The sequence below is a fragment of the Magnolia sinica genome, chromosome 2, assembly GCF_029962835.1.
Source record: "Magnolia sinica isolate HGM2019 chromosome 2, MsV1, whole genome shotgun sequence".
NCBI lineage: Eukaryota > Viridiplantae > Streptophyta > Magnoliopsida > Magnoliales > Magnoliaceae > Magnolia > Magnolia sinica.
In genome coordinates this window covers 41645134-41664339 of record NC_080574.1, presented here as the reverse complement: position 1 = coordinate 41664339, position 19206 = coordinate 41645134, and the positions used below count along the sequence as shown (strand labels likewise).

General features: G+C 34.3%; 1 long non-coding RNA gene across 1 annotated transcript; it reads left to right on the top strand.

Annotated features, from left to right (window-relative positions):
- The first annotated feature begins 17582 nt into the window (after positions 1-17582).
- Positions 17583-18139, top strand: LOC131228582 (uncharacterized). The gene is made up of 3 exons (XR_009163009.1): positions 17583-17635; positions 17863-17911; positions 18003-18139. It is a non-coding gene; the product is annotated as an uncharacterized LOC131228582 (long non-coding RNA).
- The last annotated feature ends 1067 nt before the right edge of the window (positions 18140-19206 follow it).

Genomic DNA, 19206 nt, shown 5'->3' with positions numbered 1-19206 from the left:
ACTAATTCCAGCCTTTTATAAACTTGGGATTTCAACATGCTAACTCATACTTGAAGCCAGAACAAACAAGACCAACTTGCCCAATACTTGAGTAGTAAAAACGGCGGATGGAACCCATCATCCATCTATAATTCAAAAGATACTTGGACAATCTTTCCTCTGCTCTAGGCTCTCTCCCAATTTGCAGGCTAGGAATGCTAGCATCCACAGTCTGTCCAGAGCATATGTTAATGGAGGCCTAAGGTTAAAACCAGAAATGCTAGCATCCACACCTGAGAATTAAACTAATTCTGGGCGTAAATAAGATTCGAACTGAGGTTAAAACTAGCTATAATTTAAGATGAAAGCCAGATATGGAAGTAAGAAACCTTTTTTTGTTGATGATCGTGGACAACACTTAAACAACTTGGACAATGCATGGCTGATTTGAACTTTAGATGATTAAATGTGCGGTCCTATTTAAATCATTAAAAATCTGTTAGTCAATTCAGAGATCAATAAGCATGTAAAAAATGAGTTTTAGCAGATGAAAGATTAAGAAAAATTGGGATACATATGCAGCAAATGTATTTAGAACAGAATTGAATTGTTGTTGGTCCAATTACATATCAAGTGTTTTAACTGAAATGAGCTGTGATCGACCATTGAAATGAGCTGCAATCGGCCATGGGAATGAGCTTGTTTGTGGACACTTATTTGTGGCAATAGGACTGTTGGGCATGAAAATAATTAATCTTTAACATAGCCTATTAAACGTGTAGAAACGACTTTCATGCGTGCTCATAATGCTTAAAGAATCACACTACGCCAAAACTGCGAAAAAAGGACGGTCCAAAACCGTCTCAAATGACCAAAAAGGACGGTCATGGACCGTCGCAAGGGCCGTCAAATTTTGACGTGTCGTATTACTTAAAGGACGGTCGAAAACCGTCATTTTTATTAACGAAAAAAGGACGATCATGGACCTTCCTAAAAAAGGACGGTCGTGAACCGTCCTTAAAAAGGACGGTCTTGGACAGTCTCTTATGAGTCTTTAAATGATGAAAAAAGGACGGTCGTGAACCGTCCTTTAAAAGGACGGTCATGAACTGTCCTTAAAAAAGACTGTTGTAAACCGTCTCTGATAAGCCTTTAAAGGACGGCCATAGACCGTCCTTTTTAAGGACGGTCATGGACCGTCCTTAAAAAGGACTGTCATGGTCCGTCTCTTATGGGCCTTCAAAAGACGGCCACAGACCGTCCTTAAAAAGGACGGTCATGAACCGTCCTTCAAAAGGACTGTCATGGACCGTCCCTTATAAGAGGGTCAATATACACCTGTTACATCATTATATTCTTCCTGATATACACCTGTTATATAATATATTTCATCATATTCACATTCACATTCATCTAAACCTAAACTACGTAAATCCAACATAAACTACATTTATCCAAACATAAACTACATCCATCTAAACCCAAACTACGTAAATCCAACATAAATTACATTCATCCAAACACAAGCAATCTTATCCACATTACATTCATCCACACATAAATACATAAAAGTTTAACATCATAACTAAAAAAAGAAAAAAAATCAGCAACAATTTTCTGTCTTTCACCTGAAAAAAAAATATTAAACCAACAAAACATTATAATTCAAAATTATGAAGAATTGCATAAACTTCTTCCAAAAAAGTGAGCACTTTTTAAAAATAAAACTGATAAAACTGATCATTAAAATAGGTTCAGGTTTAGGTTTTAGGTTTTAGGTGTTAGGTTTTAGGTTTAGGTTCAGGATTAGGTTTTAGGTTATAGGTTATAAGTTTAGGTTATAGGTTATAGGTTATAGGTTAAGGTTTAGGTTATAGGTTTTGGTTTAGGTTAAGGTTAAGGTTTAGGCTTAGGTTATAGGTTTAGGTTTTAGTTATAGGTTATAGTATATAGGTTATAGCTTTAGGGAATTAAGAATAGGTTAAGGTTAAGGTTAAGGTTTAGGTTTAGAAAATCGGGTCCGAGTTCGGGATTGGGTTTAGGTTTGGGTTATCAAGTTTAAGTTTAAGTTTAGGTTAGGGAGTTGAGATTAGGATTAGGTGTAGGTTTAGGTTCAAGGATTTGAAAATACATTTCGATTTTAGGTTTAGGTTTAGGTTTTAGGCTTATGTTTAGGTTATAAGTGCAGGTAATAGGTTTAGGTTTATGTTAGGTTATAGGTTAACGTTTAGGTTTAGGAAATCGAGTTCGGGTTCGGGATCGGGTTTAGGTTTGGATTAGGGAGTTGAGATTAGGATTAGGTGTAGGTTTAGGTTTAGGGATTTGAGAATACATTTAGGTTTAGGTTTAGGTTTAGGTTTAGGTTTAGGTTATAAGCAATAGGTTTTAGGTTTAGGTTTAAGTTATAGGTTACAGGTTTAGGTATAACTTTAGGCTTAGGTTTAGGTTACAAGATAAAAGTTTAGGGAATTGAGAATAGGTTAAGGTTTAGGTTTAGGAAATCGGGTTCGGGTTCGAGATCGGGTTTAGGTTTGGGTTTTCAAGTTTAGGTTTAGGTTTAGGTTAGGGAGTTGAGATTAGGATTAGGTGTAGGTTTAGGTTTAGGGATTCGAGAATACATTTAGGTTTTAGGTTTAGGTTAAGGTTTAGGTTTAGGTTTAGGAAATTGAGAATAGGTTAAGGTTTAAGTTTAGGAAATCAGGTTCGGGTTCGGGATCGGGTTTGGGTTTTGGTTTTCAAGTTTAGGTTTAGGTTTAGGTTAGGGAGTTGAGATTAGGATTAGGTGTAGATTTAGGTTTAGGGATTTGAGAATACATTAAGGTTTAAGTTTAGGAAATCGGGTTCGGGTTCGGGATCGGGTTTAGGTTTGAGTTTTCAAGTTTAGGTTTAGGTTAGGGAGTTAAGATTAGGATTAGGTGTAGGTTTAGGTTTAGGGATTTGAGAATACATTTAGGTTATAAGTTTATGTTTAGGTTATAGGTTATATGTTTAAGTTAAGATATAGGTTTAGGTTTCGGTTTAGGTTATAAGCAATGGGTTTAGGGAATTGAGAATAAGTTAAGGTTTAGGTTGAAGAAATCGGGTTCGGGTTTAGGTTTGAGTTTTCAAGTTTAGGTTTAGGTTTAGGTTAAGGAGTTGAGATTAGGATTAGGTGTAGGTTTAGGTTTAGGGATTTGAGAATACATTTAGGTTTTAGGTTTATATTTAAGTTATAGGTTACAGGTTTAGGTTAAGGCTATAGGTTATAGGTTTAGGTTAAGGTTTAGGTTAAGGTTTAGATTTAGGTTTAAGGATTTGAGAATACATTTAGGTTTTGGGTTTAGGTTTAGGTTATAGGTTACAGGTTTAGGTTTAGGTTTAGGTTTATGCTATAGGTTATAGGTTTAGGTTACAGTTTAGGTTTAAGTTTAGGTTATAAGCTATAGGTTTAGGGAATTGAGAATAGGTTAAGGTTTAGGTTTAAGAAATCAGGTTCGGGTTCGGGTTCGGGTTTAGGTTTGAGTTTTCAAGTTTAGGTTTAGGTTTAGGTTAGGGAGTTGAGATTAGGATTAGGTGTAGGTTTAGGTTTAGGGATTTGAGAATACATTTAGGTTTTAGGTTTATGTTTAGGTTATAGGTTATAGGTTTAGGTTAAGGTATAAGTTTAGGTTTCGGTTTATGTTATAAGCAATTGGTTTAAGGAATTGAGAATAGGTTAAGGTTTAGGTTTAGGAAATCGGGTTCGGGTTCGGGATCGGGTTTAGGTTTTGGTTTTCAAGTTTAGGTTTAGGTTTAGGTTAGGGAGTTGAGATTAGGATTAGGTGTAGGTTTAGGTTTAGAGATTTGAGAATACATTTAGGTTTTAGGTTTAGGTTTGGTTATATGTTATAGGTTTAGGTTAAGACTATAGGTTATAGGTTTAGGTTAAGGTTTAGGTTTAGGTTTAAGGATTTGAGAATAAATTTAGGTTTTAGGTTTAGGTTTAGGTTTATGCTATAGGTTATAGGTTTAGGTTAAGGTTTAGGTTTAAATTTAGGTTATAATCTATAGGTTTAGGGAATTGAGAATAGGTTAAGGTTAAGGTTTAGGTTTAGGAAATCAAGTTCGGGTTCGGGATCGGGTTTAGGTTTGAGTTTTCAAGTTTAGGTTTAGGTTTAGGTTAGGGAGTCGAGATTAGGATTAGGTGTATGTTTAGGTTTAGGAATTTGAGAATACATTTAGGTTTTAGGTTATGTTTAGGTTATAGGTTATAGGTTTAGGTTAAGGTATAAGTTTAGCTTTCAGTTTAGGTTATAAGCAATTGGTTTAGGAATTCGGGTTCGGATTCGGGATCGGGTTTAGGTTTTGGTTTTCAAGTTTAGGTTTAGGTTTAGGTGAGGGAGTTGAGATTAGGATTAGGTGTAGGTTTAGGTTTAGGGATTTGAGAATACATTTAGGTTTTAGGTTTAGGTTAAGGCTATAGGTTACAGGTTTAGGTTAAGGCTATAGGTTATAGGTTTAGGTTAAGGTTTAGATTTAGGTTTAAGGATTTGAGAATACATTTAGGTTTTAGGTTTATGTTTAGGTTATAGGTTATAGGTTTAGGTTTAGGTTTAGGTTTAGGTTAAGGTAAAGGTTTTGGTTTCGGTTTAGGTTATAAGCAATAGGTTTAGGGAATTGAGAATAAGTTAAGGTTTAGGTTTAGGAAATCGGGTTTGGGTTCAGGATCGGGTTTAGGTTTGGGTTATCAAGTTTAGGTTTAGGTTTAGGTTAGGGAGTTTAGATTAGGATTAGGTGTAGGTTTAGGTTTAGGGATTTGAGAATACATTAGGTTTTAAGTTTAGGTTTAGGTTATAGGTTATAGGTTTAGGTTTAGGTTTGGTTTTGGTTTTGATTTAGGTTATATATTATAGGTTTAGGTTAAGGTTTAGGGAAAGGTGGTTTTGATTTAGGTTATAGGTTATAGGTTTAGGTTAAGGTATAAGTTTAGCTTTTGGTTTAGGTTATAAGCAATTGGTTTAGGGAATTGAGAATAGGTTAAGGTTTAGGTTTAGGAAATCGGGTTCGGGTTCGGGATCGGGTTTAGGTTTGGGTTATCAAGTTTAGGTTTAGGTTTAGGGTAGGGAGTTTAGATTAGGATTAGGTGTAGGTTTAGGTTTAGGGATTTGAGAATACATTCGGTTTTAGGTTTAGGTTTAGGTTATAGGTTATAGGTTTAGGTTTAGGTTTAGGTTTGGTTTTGGTTTTGATTTAGGTTATAGGTTATAGGTTTAGGTTAAGGTTTAGGAAAAGGTGGTTTTGATTTAGGTTATAGGTTTACGTTATGGTATAAGTTTAGCTTTCGGTTTAAGTTATAAGCAATTGGTTTAGGGAATTGAGAATAGGTTAAGGTTTAGGTTTAGGAAATCGGGTTCGGGTTCGGGATCGGGTTTAGGTTTTGGTTTTCAAGTTTAGGTTTAGGTTTAGGTGAGGGAGTTGAGATTAAGATTAGGTGTAGGTTTAGGTTTAGGGATTTGAGAATACATTTAGGTTTTAGGTTTAGGTTAAGGCTATAGGTTACAGGTTTAGGTTAAGGCTATAGGTTATAGGTCTAGGTTAAGGTTTAGGTTCAGGTTTAGATTTAGGTTTAATGATTTGAGAATACATTTAGGTTTTAGGTTTATGTTTAGGTTATAGGTTATAGGTTTAGGTTTAGGTTTAGGTTAAGGTATAGGTTCTAGTTTCTGTTTAGGTTATAAGCTATAGGTTTAGAGAATTGAGAATAGGTTAAGGTTTAGGTTTAGGAAATCGGGTTTCGGTTCAGGATCGGGTTTAGGTTTGGGTTATCAAGTTTAGGTTTAGGTTTAGGTTAGGGAGTTTAGATTAGGATTAGGTGTAGGTTTAGGTTTAGGGATTTGAGAATACATTAGGTTTTAGGTTTAGGTTTAGGTTTAGGTTTGGTTTTGGTTTTGATTTAGGTTATAGGTTATAGGTTTAGGTTAAGGTTTAGGGAAATGTGGTTTTGATTTAGTTTATAGGTTATAGGTTTAGGTTTAGGTTTAGGTTTTGATTTATGTTATAGGTTATAGGTTTAGGTTAAGGTTTAGGTTTAGGTTATAGGTTTTGGGATTTAAGAATGGGTTCGGGTTTAGGTTATAGGTTTAGGTTAATGTTTATGTTTAGGTTATAGGTTTTGGGATTTGAGAATGGGTTCAGGTTTAGGTTATAGGTTTTGGGTTTTGAGAATGAGTTCGGGTTTAGGTTATAAGTTTTGGTTTTGGTTTTGGTTTAGGTTATAGGTTTTTGGATTTGAGAATGGGTCATGGTTTAGGTTTAGGAAATCGGATTCAGGTTCGGGATCGGGTTAGGTTATAGGTTAAGGTTTAGGGATTTGAGTTTAGGCTATAGGTTTAGGTTTAGGTTTAGGTTTAGGTTAAGGTTGAGGTTTAGGTTATAGATTAAGGTTTTAGGTCATAGGTTTTGGTTTAGGTTAAGGGTATGGTCCCTGTAAATACAGATATAAACACGGCCATCCGACACAAATTGCCAGGCCCTTCCAATGCTGTCCATAGAAAATGGACAACTTCATCATGGTCATAACAGCGGTTCCTACCTTCTAGGGACCCCCGCTCAAGATCCGAATAGCTCCGACGCACATCCGGGTCTACTCCAACAAATTCGAGCTAATACATAAACATGGCCTGTCCAAATGGTCAAGCCACTCCAATGCTATCTATAGGAGATAGACAGCTTCATCATGGTCATAACAGCAGTTCCCACCTTCCAGGGACCCCCGCTCAACATCCAGATAGCTCCGACGCACATCCGGGTCTGCTCGATCAATTTGTATTAAATACATAAACATGGCCTGTCCAAATGGCCAAGCCACTCCAATGCTGTCCATAGGAAATGGGCAGCTTCATCATGGTCATAACAGTGGTTCCCACCTTCTAGGGACCCCCGCTCAACATCCGGATAGCTCCGACGCACATCCGGGTCTACTCCATCAATTTCGAGCTAATACATTTAAAAACAACATAATTATATCTAAAAGCATCTGGATACCTGGAGAAGGCCTCCCATATTCGTATTGTTGGTTACTCATCCCTTTGTCTATAAGCCACAATCGACCAACACTTTCTATTGCTACCTGTACTCTGAAACCAACACAAATATAACTGGGAAACAATATAAGGAATAAGGAAAATATTTACTAAATAAAAAATTTCCAATTTATCAGTAAGGTTCAATCTATTAGTCAGATACATCCAGCTAGACCAAATACTGCTTCTTTTTTTCTAGATTGAAATAAGGTAGATAGTTGATGATCTTTTCATATATAACTAATGTGACATATGGAGAGATGGACTCACAATTATGCCATGTGCCTCACTCAGACATCTCCTAACAAATTTTCTTTATAATACAACAAAAAAGCTCATCACTTGTCCATCCTCTGTTCATGAAACAAAATGAAGGTTCTTCTTGAAACAATGTTGGGTTTCAAAATCAATTTGAAAACACTATATATAAGCATGTTTTGCATAAATGATAAAAGCCATATATATAAGATCTTGATGTCACCAAAGAATATATCAAAATCAATTTGAAGGCATTGTGGATAAGTGCATTTTGTAGATAAGTATGATAAAAGGGTGTGAAATACCTACAGAGACTGTCCAGACATCACACGAACATATCATGACAGTTTTACATTCAAATAAACCATTCCATTCATCCATCATATAGATGGATCTAGCAACTATAGCTAGTAATGAAGGCTTGCACATTCAGTTCCAAGTAATCATATACAACAAATGTATAGGAGACCATAGGTACCTGCATATAACATAGTGGTAAGAGTAATGGAAAAGAAGTAAAACTAGTAAGTAGCAATCCCATGAAATAGGACACCCTTCTACAACCTAAAAACTCACTTTCTTTTATAAGAAAGTGTGTGTGAGATACAGAGATAGGATATACCCTAGAGAGCGAGAGAGAGGTTTACCTTGACAATTGCTATAAACATCTCCCTTAAACTCCACTTCCTGAACCAACGGACACTCACACACCCTTCCACGGAATGTATCCTGAAGAAACAAAGTAACTATCAGCATACATGGAAACGTCTCAACTTGTATGCTAGGCTAATTGTACCCTTTAATGTACAGTCTCTTGAATTGGTGCAAACCATACCTGAATTGTTGTACACATCATTTGATTTCCAACCTCCCCAGGGAGTAGATTGATCAGATTGAACGGCTTGCTTCATTGCTTACTTCTTTTTCATCAGCATCTGCACCTAGACATTCATTGCTTACTTCTTTTTCATTAGAAATAGTGCTTACCAAATGGACGAAATCATAGGCATCCATTACGACATCTAGATTTGATGCCACCTAGCAAAAAGAAGAAAGAAGGTGATTCATATTTATGCTTATGAAACAAAGTCTAATAGTTTACATAGCTAGGTTATTAAACTAATAAATTCTAAGAAAAATAGCAAGTGCCAAGACCTATGGCATAAAAAAATAATCGTTGCATGGATTAACAATCAAAGAACAATGGTAAAGGGAAGAAAACTAACTTCTTTCTTGCTCCACATAATCTAGTTGGGGCATCGTATTAGTTCATGTAAGATTCGTGGACACCACATGCATATAAATTAGTTCATGTAAGACTTGAGGACACCACATGCATATAAATACAATCATTAAAATCTGAAAAACATTAAAATGAATCAATGTGCATCAGATAACTAGAAAAAGTCTCTAATTACCTTAGTTCCAATCAAAACACCTGAAAACAAGTACCCGGCATCCTCAACTCCCATTGATTTTCATCAAATAAACACAAACTTCAAAAACTAATAAACAGAAAAGTATCTACATGACCACTCCATTTTTTAGATAATCCAAGTATGAAGAACATCTGGGTCAATACATATGCATCAAATTGCTTGAGAACATCCCAAGTTCCCTTTATTTTGGTCCCAAAAAAAAAAATCCCGGAAACAAGTACCCATCATCTTAAATTCCCATCAATTAATATAACATGAACACATAAACTTCAAAAACTGCTAAATGCACCCACATGAGCTTCGCTTACATGTAACATAAATGATGTGTACAACACTCCATTAATTATGCCAAGTCCAAATAACTTGAAAGTGCCCCAAATTACATTGGTTTCAGTCCAAGAACACCCAAAAGCAACTACTAATCATCAAAAACTCCCATTGATTCACATCAAGTAATCCCACAAATTTTAAGAATTGATAAATGCAAAAGCACCCACACAAGATTCCATCATCTAAACCACAAAAAATTATAATAAATCTGCACAACACTTCATTTTTCAACCAATATGCATCAAACTACTTAGGAACATCCCAAATTTCATTGGTTTTTCATCCCAAAACAATTGAAAACAGCCCACACATCATCCTAAAGTCACATTGATTTTCACCAAATCAAAGAAAGTTCAAAAGGAGAGATACCCATATGAGATTTCCTTCTTGACAATAGAAAAATTATTACAGTAGAATCCAAATGGATTCACATCAAATGATTACACAGACTTGAAGAACTGATAAATGCAAAAGCACTCAAATGAGATTCTGTTACATATAATAGAAAAAACCCACATAATACTCCTTAGGCTGAAATTACCGCAATCAAAGTGGCCATGTTTCCGTATATGCTAGATCAATAAGGAGCTAAGAAAAATATAAAACCTCAAAAAAATCATGCTAGTCCACCCATATTTATCAGCTTGATATCCCAGAAACCTTTTTAAAAAATACAAATCATTATAAAAACTAAATAAAGAAGAAAGAAAAAGCTACTTGGAATCAATAGTAAAGCAACATAGGAAGGGAAAAATTAGCTTTGTTTCATGCATAAAACCTTTGTGATTGTCCAATTTCAGGCTTGGATATCATCTCTTGCAGTCAAATAGAACATATGAAAATAAGGTTAAATAGATGTATCTAAAGAATCTCTTAGTTCCAACACAATTCAAAGCAAATAGGAAAAGGAGTAGAAACTTTTAAGAGGTAGGATCTTTAGTAGGGAAAATTTTGGAAGCATGGTCCATCCACGATGAAAACCCATCTCAACGTCTAGATCACCAAGCAATGGGCCTTTCTAACTCATCGGCTATTTGAAAATCAAAGTGTAAATGTGTAAGAAATAGAAATGATCCTGTTCATCAGCAATATACTAAGATTTGGTATGAAGCCCCGTATACCATCCAATCAACATCCTCATTGACTCCAATTGTCCAATCAATGGGTTACCTCTATGATGGGTTAAAACACAAAAATCATGCACAAAGTTAATTGTGAAATTTCACTTTATTAATCTATAGGAATGGGCAAAAGTAATCGACATTTTCTAGAATTCATGATGAGGAAGCAACCCACAAAATTGGTAGTTATTTTTTATTCAAGTCCAACTTGGAAGCAACATAACCACAATTTGGAGCCCAAACAGTTGCTGAGGAAATCACAACTTGTCTAATTTCCACTCTATTAGACTAATAGCTGCAATTCAGTTCAATAATGCATCTAAACACACCTTATATGTTCCTAACCACAACGAATTATTTTATTTTATTTTAAATGAAATACAGCACTTTGGAATTCTTATGATGCAATTGCTTCATCATGTTTCATGAAATTTCATTTCCAATCAGCTAAAGTATCACAATCTCTCTAAAGGAAGATAAATATTTTACCTGATCAATACATATCTGAAACTTTCTAGATGACATTTTCTTTTGGTTTTGCATAAGAACACATCACAAAACACATTAGATAAGTTTAAATATTTGCAGCTGTCAGTGTATAACAAGCTTTGCCTGTCTGGCATCTATGTTATGAACTAATACCAGAGAATCCACACGTCAATATTACATCAAAAATTACGACTAATTCAATGCATAAATACTGCTGATGTCCAAATCTCTGATCTTTACATTCCATCTTAAAGCCAGTGGCCACATCAACAGAGTTCTAAGAATTTTTAATTTCAGAAAAAATCTGCTACTTGAAAGATGTTTGTGTACATGTGTATCATTCACTAAACTCTGCCAGAGTATCAAACCCCGTTCGTGGAACAGGCCTGCAAAAGAGAAACTTTGATACTCTCATAAGCATGCATGGCCATCTCACACATGTCCTCCAAAAGGCTTTCCAAGAGAGATAAAGCCCTAAAATGATCTGTAAAAATAGATGAATGGCATGGATAAAATATATACATCATGGTGGGGCCATAGATCACGGTGATGCTGCAGAGGAAATCGGATTGCATACTGAGTTACTCAGTACGCTCTTATTGTATTGAGTAAACTCAGTAGGGCCCACCTTAATCCCTAAATCCCTAAATCCCCAAATCCCTAAATCCCTAAATCCCTAAATCCCCAAATCCCTAAATCCCTAAATCCCCAAATCCCTAAATCCCTAAATTCCCAAATCCCTAAATCCCCAAATCCCCAAATCCCCAAATCGTTTCAATCGGTATTGAGATTGAGAGAAAGAGAGAGAGTGAGAGAGAGAGAGAGAGAGATACCTCGTGTGGATGCGTGAGAGAGAGCACCGAGAGAGACAAAGAAATAGAGAGACGGCGTGGTGAAGAGAGGACCGAGAGAGAGAGAGAGAGAGGATGCGCGCGCGCGCGAGAGAGAGAGAGAGAGAGAGAGAGAGAGAGGGCGGCGAGGGACAGCAGGGGTGAGAGAGAGACAGAGAGAGAGAGAGGGAGGGAATGAAAGATGGGCGCACGCGCGGTCTGTTTTGAGCGCGCGCCCAAGTTTGGGCTGGCCGCTGGTCGGTGCTCTGTGGGCCCTACCATGATGTATGTGTTTCATCCATTCTGTTCATCTATTTTTAAAGATCATTTTAGAGGTTTATGCCAAAAATTAGAGGGATATAAATCTCAGGTGGTTTACACCACATGAGAACAATAGTGATTGGATATCCACCATTAAATTCCTCCAAAGGCCCATTGTACTGTTTATTTGACATCCAATCTGTTGATTTGGTCATACAAGATCAGATGAAGAGAAAAAAACAAAAATCAGCTTGATCCAAAACTTTTATGGCTACCAAAATGTTTTTAATGGTCGACGCTCATTCAACATTGTTTCCTGTAATGTGGTCCACTTGAGATTTGGATATATCTCATTTTTGGTCTCATAATGTAAAATTATTGGAAAAAATATATGGACGGCATGGATGAAACACATACATCATGGTGGGGCCACAGAGCATCGACCACCAGCCATTGGTAGGTGTTGGGCGAACAGCCAATCTGATCCCAAGCGTACTAAGTAAATCCTGTGAGGCCCACCATGATTTATTCATTTTATCCACTCCATCCATCCATTTTAACATATAATTTTATTACATAAGCTCAAAATTGAGGCCTATAAAAATCTGAAGTGGACCACATTATAGGAAATAATATAAACTAAACGTCTACCATTGAAAATTTTTGGGAGGCCACTAAAGTTTTGGATCAAGTTGATATTTTAGTTTTTCCCTTCATCCATGTATTTGTAAAAATACATCATGGTTGGGCCCACATAGCACCAACCACAAGCCATTGGATGATGTAGGGGAGGAGCCAATTCGTTCCCCTTATTTGTGGTGTGGTCCATTTAATCTTTGGATATGATTCATTTTTTGGATAATTCTATAAAATGATATCGAAAAATAGATGAATGGTGTGGGTTGATCCCAAATTTTCGGTAAATCCATAATTCAAGTGGACCATGTCACACAAAACGGTGTGGAATAATGACTTCCATCGTTGATACCTTCCTTGGGCCCACAGTAATGTTTATTTGTCATCCAACATGTTCATAATATCAAAAAAAAAATATGAATGAAGGGAAAACACAAACATCAGTCTAAATGTAGGCCACACCACATAATATAATGGAGGGGTTTCCTTATAACATTCATAATCATATATTGGGCCTGCCTAAATGTGATTCACATATCCAACCCACTCATTATGTGTGTCCCACTTGGATGAGGGGTCAGACCAATTTTCAACTGCATCCATGTCTGTATTAACTTATAAACAGGTTGGATCTCAAATAAACATCGCGGCGGGCCCTAAGAAGGTTTCAATAGTGGGTGTCACTATCCCACTCTTTTCTATGGTGGGTCCACTTGAACTTTGGATTTGCCCTGTCAGTCAGATGCACCATTCCATGGTGGCTACGACCTTAAAAATAAAGTCAATCCATGACTTGGGTGGGCCACACCACATACTATAGTTGAGAGGGTTACCCTCCCATTAAAACATTCATAATCATTTATTGGGCCCACCTAGATGTGGTTCATAGATCCAACCCATTCATTATACACGTGTCCCACTTGGATGAGGAGTCAACCCAAGTTTCACACACATCCAAAACTCATGTGGGCCCCACCAATTGAATACTTTTATATGTTTTAGGGATGTCTTCAAATAGTTTTAGATGCTATGGCTCACCTGAGTTTTGTATACGACTATTTTTGGACTTAAATGGGACACATCAAATGCATGGTGTTGATGTTCTACATACATCATGGTGGGGCGCACACAGATTAACCTCATGGGAAGTTCCCAAGAGGTGACCTTATAGCACCATTTCACTATTTAGATAACTCCTTCATAGGTGTTACTCTAACCGTGTATGGCCTACCTTGATATATTTTATGTATATCGACATCGTCCATATATTTTTCCATCATATATTTAGGATGTGATTTCAAATCATAAGAACTCAATAATCTCAGGTGGGTCATGAAATCGCTCTTATAATGATTTTTTCACCTTTGAATTTTGTTGTTTCGATGAGGCTGTATGTTGAATTCCAGGGGTTGTAGGGTTTGATTTTGTTTTCTTATTAAAGATTGTTCGATTCTACTAGTGGTGTTTGGAAACTAACCTCTGATATTAATTTGATTCCATTTAGAAAAAATTCTGTCTGTGTCAATGTCTTGTGTTTCTGTAAGTTCTAGGGTTTCTAGTGAGACTTATGTGTTATGTTTTACTATTTTGGAGTCCTTGGAGCTAATATGTGGGGGCCGACTGTGGATGGGTGGAGAGCTGTGAATGTCTTTCATGAAACAATCTCTACCACTTGATTGGTGGACTTGGTACGATTGGATGGATGTTGGTCGTCTTTTTTTTTTTTTTCTTTTTTTGAGATTTCATTTGGCTTAATTAACTATATTCCAGTTCCTTTTTAATTAATAAGCAGTTTAAACTATATCTAAGCTGTGCAAGTTTACATCTCATTGCTTTGGAGATGAGTTAATAGCCGAAAAATGATAACATGAGAATGGCCTATACTAATGTATGCATTTGGTACCAATTCTTAATGTTGGCAACCCCTGGCATACCTGTACCCTCTCCAAAGGTCACACTGATTGGATGATCTTAACTGTCTGAAATTGCCGTTGGATTAATTTGGACCATTTTCTTTTTTACTATCTTGAGGAACATTGACTTGTATTATTCTTTTTAAACATCTATATGCTTCAATCTTCTTTGGTCTGCACTTGGGTTGAAGGGCACGTCTATTCTGTTGGGTAGAACACTTATTTTAATATCATAATGATTGGATAATCTCAACCATCTGATATTACCGTTGAATTTAGACCATTTTCTTTTTTACCAAGGTATTGAGGAACTTGGATTTGCACTCCTCTTTCTTAAACGTGTATATATTTTTTTTAACATTGAGTTAACACTCTTCTTCTTTTTTTTCTTTTTCTTTTTTCTTTTCACGTTTACATGTTTTTTATCCCACATTGTGTATTGTAGGCCACATCCATTCAATTTGGTATAGATCCTTTTTTTTTTTTTCGATTTTTCTTGTCAAAATACAAAATCTAGTTTTCTTTTTTAAAAAATATATTTTTTTACATTTTTTCAATTTTTTCACAATTTTGTTTAATTTCTTTTTTTTTTTTTTCAAAATATCATTTTTTAATCTCACTTTTGTTATATAACTTTTTAATTTTTGTTGTCAAAATACAAAATCTAGTTTTCTTTTTTCTTTTTTAAAAAATATATTTTTTTTTACAATTTGACAATTTTTTCACAATTTCATTTCATTTTTAAAATTTTCTTTTTCAAAATATCATTTTTTTATTGAAATCTTGTTATATAACTTTTTAATTTTTCTTTTCAAAATACAAAATCTAGTTTTCTTATATATATATATATATATATATATATATATATATATATATATATATAATTTACAATTTGTCAATTTTTTCACAATTTTGTTTAATTTTTTAAATTTTCTTTTTCAAAATATCACTTTTGTTATATAACTTTTTAATTTTTCTTGTCAAAATACAAAATCTAGTTTTCTTTTTCAAAATATATATTTTTTTACAATTTGTAAATTTTTTCACAATTTTGTTTAATTTTTTAAATTTTCTTTTTCAAAATATCATTTTTTAAATATCATTTTTGTTAAATAACTTTTTAATTTTTCTTTTCAAAATACAAAATCTAGTTTTCTTTTTTAAAAAATATATTTTTTTACAATTTGTCAATTTTTTCACAATTTTGTTTAATTTTTAAAATTTTCTTTTTCAAAATATCATTTTTTAAATGTCACTTTTGTTATACAACTTTTTAATTTTTCTTTTCAAAATACAAAATCTAGTTTTATTTTTTAAAATATATATTTTTTTGCAATTTGACAATTTTTTTACAATTTTGCTTAATTTTTTAAATTTTCTTCTTCAAAATATCATTTTTTAAATATCACTTTTGTTATACAACTTTTTAATTTTTCTTTTCAAAATACAAAATCTAATTTTATTTTTTAAAATATATATTTTTTTGCAATTTGACAAATTTTTTTACAATTTTGTTTAATTTTTTTTTTCAAAATATCATTTTCTTATTGAATTTTTTTTTTCAAAATTATCAACATTATTAAAAGTTTTTAATTTTTATTTCAAAATCTAGATTTTTATAAAATTACATTTTTTTTCAAAATCTAAATTTTTTTCTTAAACATTGTTAGTCATTTTTCTAAGTTTTTTAACTTTTTTTTTTTTTTTTGGAAATTCATAATTTCTTATATTCTTATTGTTTGACTTGAGCATTAGAGACGGTTTAGGACCGTCTCTAATGCAGACGGTCCTTGACAGTCTCAAATAATCATAACAAGACGGCTAAGGACCGTCTCTAATAGAGACGGTCATTGACAGTCTCAAATAGAGACTGCTAAGGACCGTCCCTACTACAGTCTCTCTTTAAACTTACAGGGAAAGACGGCCAACGACCGTCTCTAATTGAGACGGCCCTTGATAGTCTTAAAGTACTAGTAAGAGACGGTCAATGGCTGTCTCTAATAGGGACCGTCTTTGACCGTCTCAAATTCTGCCATATAAGACGGTCAGGGACCGTCTCTTATTCCCGACGGTCAATGGCCGTCTTTTATCTGCAGTTAACGACGGTTTTTGACCGTCTTAAATGATTTGTCAACGTTCAAAATTTTAAGACAATAATAAGGACGGTCAAGGGCCGTCTAAAAATTTAGAGAGTTTACGGCCGTCTCTAAAGCGTCTTTAAACCAAGCAATTTTAGAGACGGTCTAGAACCGTCTCTAAATCCGTCATTTTTTTTCCAATTTTCACGTAGTGTCATTAGGTGAATATATGATTTTAGTTTGCTTCTCTATTACCTTGGATCTACTTTGCCATGATTTGAATTAGTAGAGAGTATTTTGAGTAGAGGTATTTTACAGTTACAGACTAATGATTGTTTGGTACCGCTCAGGTTTTCAGTTTTGTACAAGTGGGGCGTATTTCTCAATGATCCAAATCGTTTATATTATAGACCTCAGTATGAAGTATGAATACTCCATGCACCAAAAATCTCCCAGATGGGAAAAATCGTACATCTTTCAATTGGGGGCCAACAAAGAAACATTTAGGAAAGTAATCACAAATAAGCTAGGTTCCTATCAACCAATGAAAGTTGAAATATTCTATAACCTACGCCTTGTTGAAGTTTGACTATTGTCTACATGCATGTATGGATTATTTTTTTTTGTTAGATATGTGATTATTATTTTACTTTTTATTTTTCGAAAAAAAGGTGCCTGATAGCCATTTGAACTAGAAAAGAAATTATATCTCAAGAATCAAGTATTTTCTCAATTTATCTCGAAATGTGTAATATCTAGTGATATGGCAATATTTATGGGAATCATCTCTATTCCCCCAAAAAAAAAAAAAAAAAGAAAAAGAAAAAGAAAAAAGAAAGCATGATTATTATAGATCTTTATTGTTATTAATTTGGTCTTAAGTGTCAACCGCATATGGTAATGGAAGTTTTGCCGAACTTACGAGATTCATTAACATGAATTTATGATAATGATTCTATTTGCTCTATGTCTATATTTTGATGAAACTCCCTTATTGAAGAATAGTGCTCTTTTTAGCGGCAACAGCATGGAGAAGTCCAAAATATTTTTTGTGTATCAGCCTTTGCAGTTGAAAACTCCTATATACTGCTCATATCTTCTCTTTCAATTAAAGCCCTCTTATGATTTGGTTGCCCATTTCTATGGAAACTGGATTTGGATGTACTATATGCTTATTAATATGTTATTGTTTTTTGTACAAGTTTATCTTACAATTAATTTTTTATGCTTGATCGAATTGCGGGCATGGATAGCACTGAAGGTCCAAGTCTCTTTCCATTACATCGTTGCAAAACTCTGCAACTAGTTTGTGTTTTTTTTAATGTCCTCTTTTTCTTTCTTTTCTCTCTCTCTCTCTCTCTCTGTTTATTTATTTATTTATTATTTATAGATTGGATCTATTTCATTTTTTGGCTCATATTCTAAACTGATGTGGAAAAAAAATAAATGATCAATACATCATGATGGCCTTTTGTTTGTAATATGTAGGATTATTTCTCAAGAAGATAGAAGATGGTGATAAATCTCAAATATATAGGTCTGTGGCAAAAAAAATTAGTTTCTTTCTCCTAGGATATTTAACAAAAATTATGACAAGTGAGCTTATTTAATTATGTGATGTTTCATAGGTCCGACATATATGATCCGGGCTATTCCAAGCAATGCATCAGATCAGATAACATATGTTGCACACTCCTTACTCAAAGTGCTGTTCATGGTGCTATGGCTGGATACACAGGCTCCACTGTGGGATTTGTTAATGGCAGACATATATACCTTTTCATGTAAGTTCCATTAACACTGTTGTTTCCATTTCAGGATTTAATTAGTGAACAACATGGATTGAAATATCTATAGTGAACAACATGGATTAACACAGTTGTTTCCATTTCATATAGGTCCCAGTGAAAAACTGGGCTATATCAGGCTATATTGGTTGTACGAGCATATTTGTGTTGTTATAGGCCGATACAGCCATAAAGGCCCAAATTTGATTTTTCTTTTCCAAAATTTCTCTCAATTTTCTTCTTTTTTCATTTCAACCATAGAGGAAGCTTAGAAAGTCATTGTAGATTTAGGCTTATTTTGATGGTCAAAACAAAAGATTTAAGTGGGATTCAAAGAATCCAAGCAAAATGAACCATTTTGGAAAAAGGATAGCTTGAAGTGTTAACTGGAACTTATCATCAATCTAGACTCTCTGATGATGGGCCATTGCCCAAAATGAGAACATCTAGTGCAATTGCTACCAGGCAGTGTTTTGTAGCTCATCCAAGATATACATGGCATAAATGTGTCAAATCCTTCTGGACCAAATGGGTGAACATGAATGTTTATTGTATCGATGTTGGGTGAACATGAATGTTTATTTCTCTTGTTGAATTTGGTCTCATGTTCAATTTATTGTATCGGTGTTGGGTGAACATGAATGTTTCAGGGGAGTGAAATTGCTGTGGTTAATTGTGGTTTCTACAATTAAAATTGAGGTTTTAAGATATCTGATGAAGGTGAGACATAGCGACAATCAAACTCTCTTTGCAATTCTGTGTTTCACGTCCAACTTGAAACTATGGGAATTGTTGTTTGGGTAAGCCTCACGCCATTTCCTCTTTATTGAATTGAGTTGTCAGCAATTTTGTGAATAGGATTCTTATTAAACAATCGTGTGAATTATTTTTTGAATGACTATTAGGTGTAAGATTCAAATAAATAAATAAACAATAATAATAATCTGACAATATTTTTTTTTATTCACAGATATTTTAGCAATAAACCAGATCCGTCGCTAATTTTAGAACAAGTTGAAAATCAACGAAGGATTTGAGGTTCGTC